This window comes from Triticum dicoccoides, chromosome 3A (assembly GCF_002162155.2).
Source record: "Triticum dicoccoides isolate Atlit2015 ecotype Zavitan chromosome 3A, WEW_v2.0, whole genome shotgun sequence".
NCBI lineage: Eukaryota > Viridiplantae > Streptophyta > Magnoliopsida > Poales > Poaceae > Triticum > Triticum dicoccoides.
The window spans coordinates 505,481,892-505,491,693 of NC_041384.1; the positions used below are offsets into that span (position 1 = coordinate 505,481,892).

At 42.9% G+C, this 9,802-nt stretch overlaps 1 pseudogene; it reads left to right on the forward strand.

Annotated features, from left to right (window-relative positions):
• Positions 1-1,324: 1,324 nt before the first annotated feature.
• Positions 1,325-1,969, forward strand: LOC119268827 (annotated as a pseudogene).
• The last annotated feature ends 7,833 nt before the right edge of the window (positions 1,970-9,802 follow it).

The window sequence follows — 9,802 nt, forward strand, 5'->3', positions numbered from 1 at the left end:
CATATGCATGCTTTTGTAGGGTCAGGCAGAACCGTTGTTGCCTGATGGGAACTTCCCCCATATTGCTATCAATGTCTTCATGTCGCACGACCTCTTAACATTACACCACTGAATCCCCAATCCTTTGCTTGCTGTGCAGTGACAGTACCAATATCCACTAATCGTTGTTTCCAGATACGGTTGCCGGTTGACATCTCTTCTAATTCGTCGATACGAGAAGCAAATTGTTGTGTGGAGGAATCAATATCTCGACATAAGCCAAGAGGCAGATCTTGTGCCACTCCACCAGGTCGTATGAAACTGGCATGCATCCTGGCTCCCGGGACTCTTTCATAGAATTCCAACAATTTCTCCCGCTCCTCAAAAGCCCAAAGGAACGGAGTTGATGCTCCCACATCCATAGCATGAGTAGTTGAAGCAAGTGAATGATTTGAAATTCGAGTTATTTCACAGAATAACACTCTTATATATTGAGCTCGTAATGGTACCTCACAATTCAAAAGTCTCTCTACGGCTGAAGAATGAGCGTGTTCTTGGGCCATCGTAGAAACATAGATAGGGTCAACGACGGAACGAACAACAAAACTTTACGACAGCTTTTTCGTACACGTTCACTTGCATCACATACACAAGTGCTCTCTGGACCGTGCAATAAGGTCACCCATAACACGGCTCTCCCACTGGAGTTACCTTAGCCCCGGGCCATGCTATTCCATGATATTGGAAAAAGTTGACTAATTATTATCATCGTCTTGAAAGCTGGGCGCCTTTTGAATATGAGTGGGGCTCCTAGTCTAGGTGGCGCCTTCGTGGAGCCAAACCGAAGGAAGAGCAAAAGGGCGAGGCCACACCCGGCTTCGAATAGGAGGGGGGCTTAGCTCTGGATCCCGCCTGCTTGCAGAAATGAATGGATCAGAAAGGGGGCTGGGTTCTATTTCCGGGCCGGGCAGGAGGTGAAGGCCAGAAGAAGAAGAGAAGTGCGCCTTCCCGGTAAGGAAGAGGATAAAAAGGTGCTGTCATCTATCTCGACCTGTTTCCCGAGGCGTTGGAAATGAAGACCGGCTCAGAGAATCACTGGCGTGCTTTCTCTCCCCCATCGTTTCGCCAATAAAGAAGTCATCCTTGACTTGACTATTGACCATTCCATCCCTACCGAGCTGCCTCTTCGAAGTATTTACCTCTGCCTTTCTTTTTTGAGAACATACCCTTCAAATCAAAAAGAAAAAAAGAAAGAAAAGTTCCTCGTCTGTGATTTAATCGGCCCTAAGGGAGTTTACTCGACCCATTCTCCAGTCTCCCGCACTGCTCAAGTGTGCGACTCCGTATGAGGACCTCCTTCCCTTTTGCTCTGCCCACTCTCCGTTCACACGGTTATCAAAGCGGAGGAAGGGCGGGCAGCAGGTACCACGAGCCCTCTGTCCCACACATCTATCAAGAAGCAAGTGTAGTTCACCGGTTCCACCGAATGCTCCTATCTCTCAGCAAAGATCGTGTGAGTGTGCAGTTATGCTTCGGATGCTTCGCCATGGAATAGATCGATTCAGTTCCCCTTCTTTTCCGGTGCACTCGCTTTGTATCTCCGACACACAAGGAAGGACGCGATGGGAAGAAAGCTGCCCTAGCCTCTGTCTGGTCGATCATTCCGCTGGCATCTTGCATTCACGCCTCCGTTTGACTGCCGCTCGGGAATGTAGTTGTAGATACGTGAGTCTTAGTGGGTCGTTGGCTCCACCTCTTATCTCCTTCTACGACATGTTGTAGTCGTCGCCATATTCAATATGTCACTTAGTCATATCTGCCTCGCAGCGGGTCAGCACCTCCGAAAGAAAGGGAGGGAGGACTTCATTCAGTGACTCCGCGATCGCCTTCTAAACGATCAAAATAAGGTAAAGCTTGAAGATAAGTTTTGTACTCGATTAATTTCTCAGTCCCTCTAGTCGGGTGGGCGCCGGCCGGCCGGATCCCCCTGAAAACCGTATGTGCGGGTCTCCCCGCATGCGGCTCACGCCATTTGAGGTGGCCCAGCCCAGCATTCATTCTAAAATCCTGTAGTGAAATTGAGACTGCTCGACCTCGGAAGCAAATTCGCGTGTAGGCAGCGCTGTCTTAATACCGTTGACTGTATCTATTCATTGATACATTGGCTCGCTCCCCCCCTCTTTTTTCCAGAATGAATGAGCCGCTCGGACCTTCCATTTCCGTCAAATGACCCGGCTTCCCCTGGCTCTTCCACCGTCCGGGCTCCCTTTCCTCCCTATGCTCCCCCGGCGCAGGCCCACCACGCTTCGCACCTGCGGCGTTTTCGCCAGACGATCTTTGCCAGTAGTGCCATCCTCCCCGCAGGCTGTCTGTATGGGTGGGTTGTCCCTTGCTGCTACGTTCTGTTAGGCGCTATGAATTACAGGAAATTCAGTGGTTGACTTGGACAGCAGGCGGGTTACACGTTCCACTGTGCCGAGATGTGAGGTGCAGGTGGTGATGATCACCCCGGGGTATGCGCTAGCGCCCTTGACGGGCACTCCAGGACCCGCCTACGCTCGTGAAAACCCAGGTCGGTCCTCCGACCAGATGTGTGGATAACGAGGCCACCTTCACAACCTTCTCCCTTCTATCTTTATCCAAAGTCAGGTAGGGCGGTTCGCTTGAGTTGCTCAACCGTCCCTTTGCCCGGTGCTCATGACGCGCTACGGAACCTCCACCGTGCTAGCGGCATAGGAGCCTACTCAGCGTCAGCGGCTTCATGCCGCACTGGAGTGATCCAATATGTGGTTCCGCATGTTCCACCACTTCTCCGTTCATTTCCAATACTGATCGTGAAACACCATGAGCAGCAGGATGTTGAGGTCCGGAATTCGAAGTGAAATTCTTGATTTGCCCGTTCCTAGTCGTCATGGGAAAGAAATAAGAAAGAAATAAGAAAGAGATTATTCCCCTAGAGCTTGTCCAGTACCACCAGTACTCAAAATGCATCTCCGCGCGTCTACCTGGCGCTTTTATTAGCCGCCTTTCATGCAAGCGAAGCGCTATTGGCGGCAATTAATAGCTCACTGAGCGATGATTGATGCAGTCAGTCAGTGCCCTCGATTATTCTATTCCTGATAGAAGGATCATGGCGCCCCGGAAGCATTCCATCCAGCAGCAGCATCTCCTTCAACCACGCGAGGACAAAACTGATGTTAGCTACATTCGAGCGTTCACCGCACAGAGGCGATCTCGAACACTACCTATGATAATAAATCCAAAGGAAAGGTCGAAAAAATGATTCAATCTGACTTTCTCGGCAAAGAAAGTTCATCCCTACTAAATCATATAGTTTAGTCATGCTCCATTTTCGTCACACAAGAATGCTCTCATCATGCACAACCCCGATGACAAGCCAAGCAATTGTTTCATACCTGAATAATTTCAAACTCATAAACTTTCACGCAATACATGAGTGTGAGCCATGGATATAGCATTATGGGTGGAATAGAATATAATGATGGGGGTTATGTGGAGAAGACAAAAAGGAGAAAGTCTCACATCAATGAGGCTAATCAATGGGCTATGGAGATGCCCATCGATTGATGTTAATGCAAGGAGTAGGGATTGCCATGCAACGGATGCACTAGAGCTATAAATGTACGAAAGCTCAACAAAAGAAACTAAGTGGGTGTGCATCCAACTTGCTTGCTCACGAAGACCTAGGGCACTTGAGGAGGCCCATTGTTGGAATATACAAGCCAAGTTCTATAATGAAAATTCCCACTAGTATATGTGGGTGTACCGGGATATGTAATGAATCAAGAGTGACAAGTATGAAAAAATTATGAATGGTGGCTTTGCCACAAATACTATGTCAACTACATGATCATGCTAAGCAATATGACAATGATGAATGTGTCATGATAAACTGGATGGTGGAAAGTTGCATGGCACTATATCCCGGAATGGCTATGGAAATACCATAATAGGTAGGTATGGTGGCTGTTTTGAGGAATATATAAGGAGGTTTATGTGTGAAAGAGCGTATCATATAACGGGGTTTGGATGCACCGGCGAAGTTTGCACCAACTCTCGATGTGAGAAAGGGCAATGCACGGTACCGTAGAGGCTAGCAATGACGGAAGGGTGAGAGTGCGTATAATCCATGGACTCAACATTAGTCATAAAGAACTCATATACTTATTGCAAAAATCTACAAGCCATCAAAAACCAAAGTATTATGCGCATGCTCCTAGGGGGATAGATTGGTAGGAAAAGACCATCGCTCGTCCCCGACCGCCACTCATAAGGAGGACAATCAAATAACACCTCATGTTTCAAATTTGTTGCATAACGTTTACCGTACGTGCATGCTACGGGACTTGCAAACTTTAACTCAAGCACTTCTCAAATTCACGATTACTCTACTAGCATGACTTTGATATTACTACCTCCATATCTCAAAACAATTATCAAGCATCCAACTTTTCTTAGTATTCAACACACTCAAAAGAAAGTTTCACAAATCTTGAATACCAAGCATGTTATTATTAAGCAAATTACCATGCTATTAAGACTCTCAAAATAATTTAAGTGAAGCATGAGAGATCAATAGTTTCTTTAAAACAAATCCACACCGTTCTCTAAAAAATCTAAGTGAAGCACATAGAGCAAAATTATAGCGCTCAAAAGATATAAGTGAAGCACATAGAGCAAAACTACTTAGCTCAAGAAGATATAAGTGAAGCACATAAAGTATTCTATCAAATTCTAATTCATGTATGGCTCTCTCAAAAGGTGTGTACAGCAAGGATGATTTTGGCACACTAACAACCAAAGACACAAATAATACAAGATGCTCCAGGCAAAACACATATCATGTTGGTGAATAAAAATATAGCTCCAAGTAAATTACCGATGGAAGTGGATGAAAGAGGGGATGCCTTCCGGGGCATCCCCAAGCTTTGACTTTCTGGTGTCCTTGGATTATATTGGGGGTGCCATGGGCATCCCCAAGCTTAGGCTCTTGCCACTCCTTGTTCCATAATCCATCACAAGAATTCACCCAAAACTTGAAAACTTCACAACACAAAACTTAAAGTAGAAAACTCGTGAGCTCCGTTAGCGAAAGAAAACAAAAGACCACTTCAAGGTACTGTAATGAACTCATTCTTTATTTATATTGATGTTAAACCTACTGTATTCCAACTTCTCTATGGATTATAAACTATTTTACTAACCATAGATTCATCAAAATAAGCAAACAACACACGAAAAACAGAATCTGTCAAAAACAGAACATCCTGTAGTAATATGTATCTAGCGCAATATATGGAACCCCAAAAATTCTAAAATAAATTTCTGGACGTGAGAATTTATCTATTAATCATCTTAAAAAAGAATTAACTAAATAGCACTCTCCAAATAAAAATGACAGCAGTTCTCGTGAGCGCTAAAGTTTCTGTTTTTTACAGCAAGTTCAACAAGACTTTCCCCAAGTCTTCCCAACGGTTCTACTTGGCACACTAATTAAACACAAAAAACACAACAAAAACAAAGGCTAAATAATTTATTTATTACTAAACAGGAGCAAAAATCAAGGAATAAAAATAAAATTGGGTTGCCTCCCAACAAGCGCTATCGTTTAACGTCTCTAGCTAGGCATAAAAGCGAGGATAGATCTAGGTATTGCCATCTTTGGTAGACAATCCATAAGTGGCTCTCGTGATAGTTTCATATGGCAATTTTATTTTCTTTCTTGTAAAGTGTTCCATTCCCTTTTTTAATGGAAATTGAAAACTAATATTCCCTTCCTTCATATCAATAATCACACCAACCGTTCTAAGGAAAGGTCTACCAAGAATAATAGGGCAAGAAGGATTGCAATCTATATCAAGAACAATGAAATCTACGGGCACATAATTTCTATTTGCAACAATAAGAACATCATTAATCCTTCCCATAGGTTTCTTAATAGTATAATCCGCAAGATGCAAGTTTAGAGAGCAATCATCAAAATTGCGGAAATCTAGCAAATCACACAAAGTTTTGGGGATAGTGGAGACACTAGCACCCAAATCACACAAAGCATAAAACTCATGATATTTAATTTTAATTTTAATAGTTGGTTCCCACTCATCATAGATTTTTCTAGGGATAGAAACTTTCAACTCAAGTTTTTCTTCATAAGATTGCATCAAGGCATCAACAATATGTTTGGTGAAAGCTTTCTTTTGACTATAAGCATGTGGAGAATTTAGCACGGATTGCAACAAGGAAATACAATCAATTAAAGAGGAACTTTCATAATTAAATTCCTTGAAATCCAATATAGTGGGTTTAGCAACATCTAGATTTTTATTTCTTTCAATCCCACTTTCATTAATTTCATCATAAAGATCTAAATACTCCGAATTTTTAGAACGCCTTCTAGGTAAAGGAAGATCATATTCAGTTTCATCAAGATTCATATTGCAAAACAAAGATTTAATAGGAGAAACATCAATAACTTTTAGATATTCATCTTGATTTTCATAGGAATTGGAAGAACACGCTTTAATAAAGGCATCTTTGGAAGCACGCATCCTAGTGGCTCTTTCCTTGCACTCATAAAAGGAAATTCTCATGGCTTTGAGAGACTCATTGATATCATGCTTAGGAGGAATAGATCTAAGCTTTAAAGAATCAATCTCAAGAGAAATTCTATCAACGTTCCTAGCCAAATCATCAATTTTAAGCAATTTCTCTTCAAGCAAAGCATTAAAATTCTTTTGTGAATTCATAAACTCTCTAACACTATTCTCAAATTTAGAGGGCATCTTATTATAATTTCCATAAGAGTTGTTGTAGGAATTCCCATAATTATTAGAAGGATTACTAGGATATGTCCTAGGATTAAAATTCCCTCTATAAGCGTTGTTACCAAAATTATTCCTACCAACAAAATTCACATCCATAGATTCATTGTTATTCTCAATCAAAGTAGACAAAGGCATATCATTAGGATCAGAAGAAACACTCTTAGTAGCAAATAATTTCATAAGTTCATCCATCTTTCCACTCAAAACATTGATTTCTTCTACCGCATGCACTTTTTTATTAGAAGATCTTTCAGTATGCCATTGAGAATAATTAACCATAATATTATCTAGGAGTTTAGTAGCATCTCCTAAAGTGATTTCCATAAAAGTGCCTCCCACGGCCGAATCTAAAAGATTTCTAGAAGTAAAGTTCAATCCAGCATAAATTTTTTGTAATATCATCCACAAATTCAAACCATGAGTAGGGCAATTACGTATCATTAATTTCATTCTCTCCCAAGCTTGTGCAACATGTTCATGATCAAGTTGCTTAAAGTTCATAATATCGTTTCTAAGAGAGATGATCTTAGCGGGAGGGAAATACTTAGAGATAAAAGCATCTTTGCACTTGTTCCAAGAATCTATACTATTTTTAGGCAAAGAGGAAAACCAAGCTTTAGCACGATCTCTAAGCGAAAAAGGAAATAGCTTCAATTTAACGACATCCTTATCAACATCTTTTTTCTTTTGCATATCACATAAATCAACGAAGCTATTCAGATGAGTAGCGGCATCTTCACTAGGAAGGTCGGTGAATTGATCTTTCATAACAAGATTCAACAAAGCAGTATTGATTTCACAAGATTCAGTATTGGCAAGAGGAGCAATCTGAGTGCTAAGGAAATCATTATTATTGGTATTGGTGAAGTCACACAATTTGGTAGTATCTTGAGCCATCGCGACAAACAAGCAATCCAACACACGGGCAAAAAAAGGCTAGCGAGAAAAAGGCAAACGGAGAAAGAGAAGGAGAAGGAGGTTGGGAAAGAGAGGGCAAATAAAATGGCAAGGGTGAAGTGGGGGAGAGGAAAACGAGAGGCAAATAGCAACTAATGTAATGCGAGAGATAGGGATTGTGATGGGTACTTGGTATGTTGACTTTTTGCGTAGACTCCGCGGCAACGGCGCCAGAAATTCTTCTTGCTACCTCTTGAGCTTGAGCTGGATTTCCCCGAAGAGGAAAGGATGATGCAGCAGAGTAGCGTAAGTATTTCCCTCAGTTTTTGAGAACCAAGGTATCAATCCAGTAGGAGGCCACGCTCAAGTCCCTCGTACCTGCACAAAACGATAGCTACTCGCAACCAACGCGATTAGGGGTTGTCAATCCCTTCACGGTCACTTACGAGAGTGAGATCTGATATATATAATATTTTTGGTATTTTTGGTATAGAGATGCAAAGTGAAAAGTAAAAGGCAAAGTAAAAAAGAAAAGCAAGATTAAAGTGATGGAGATTGATATGATGAGAATAGACCCGGGGGGCATATGTTTCACTAGTGGCTTCTCTCAAGAGCATAAGTATTCTACGGTGGGTGAACAAATTACTGTTGAGCAATTGGCAGAATTGAGCATAGTTATGAGAATATCTAGGCATGATCATGTATATAGGCATCACGTCCGTGACAAGTAGACCAAAACGATTCTGCATCTACTACTATTACTCTACTCATCGACCGCTATCCAGCATGCATCTAGAGTATTAAGTTAAAAACAGAGTAACGCTTTAAGCAAGATGACATGATGTAGAGAGATAAATTCATGCAATATGAAATAAAACCCATCTTGTTATCCTTGATGGCAACGATGCAATACGTGCCTTGCTGCCCCTTCTGTCACTGGGAAAGGACACCGCAAGATCGAACCCAAAGCTAAGCACTTCTCCCATGGCAAGAAAAACCAATCTAGTAGGCCAAACCAACCGATAATTCGAAGAGACTTGCAAAGATAACTAATCATACATAAAAGAATTCAGAGAAGATTCAAATATTATTCATAGATAGACTTGATCATAAACCCACAATTCATCGGTCTCAACAAACACACCGCAAAAAGAAGATTACATTGAATAGATCTCCACGAGAGAGGGGGAGAACTTTGTATTGAGATCCAAAAAGAGAGAAGAAGCCATCTAGCTACTAACTATGGACCGGAAGGTCTGAGGTAAACTACTCACACTTCATCAGAGGGGCTATGATGATGTAGAAGCCCTTCGTGATGACGGCCCTCTCCGGTGGAGCTCCGGAACAGGCCCCAAGATGGGATCTCATGGATAAAGAAAGTTGCGGCGGTGGAATTAGGTTTTTGGCTCCTGTTCTGATCGTTTGGGGGTACGTAGGTATATATAGGAGGAAGGAGTACGTCGGTGGAGCACCGAGGGGCCCACGAGGCAGGGGGCGCGTCCTAGGGGGGTGGGCGCGTCCCCACCCTCTGACCGCCTCTTTGACTCCTTGGAGTAGGGTCCAAGTCTCCTGGATCACGTTCGGTGAGAAAATCATGTTCCCGAAGGTTTTATTCCATTTGGACTCCGTTTGATATTCTGTTTCTCCGAAATACTAAAATAGGCAAAAAACAGCAATTCTGGGCTGGGCCTCCGGTTAATAGGTTAGTCCCAAAAATAATATAAAAGTGGAAAATAAAGCCCAATATAGTCCAAAACAGTAGATAATATAGCATGGATCAATAAAAAATTATAGATACGTTGGAGACGTATCAGCACGCCACCGTGGTCAGTGCGTCCCTAGGAGACAAACGCGACCAACCCCGACCCCTTCCGTGCACCATAGCCCCTTCTCCCCACCCCGCCGAATTCCGGCCACCGCCCAAGTGGTGACCGTCATCGATCTAGGCCGTCTTCGGTGAAATGGAGGGCACCAGTGGATGCGCGCTTGCACCAGCTCCTCGCAGATGGTCTCCGCCACACATTTGGTCGTCGGAGACGCAATCCCACAGCCCGCCACCGCGTCTAGCCTCACCGGCGTCG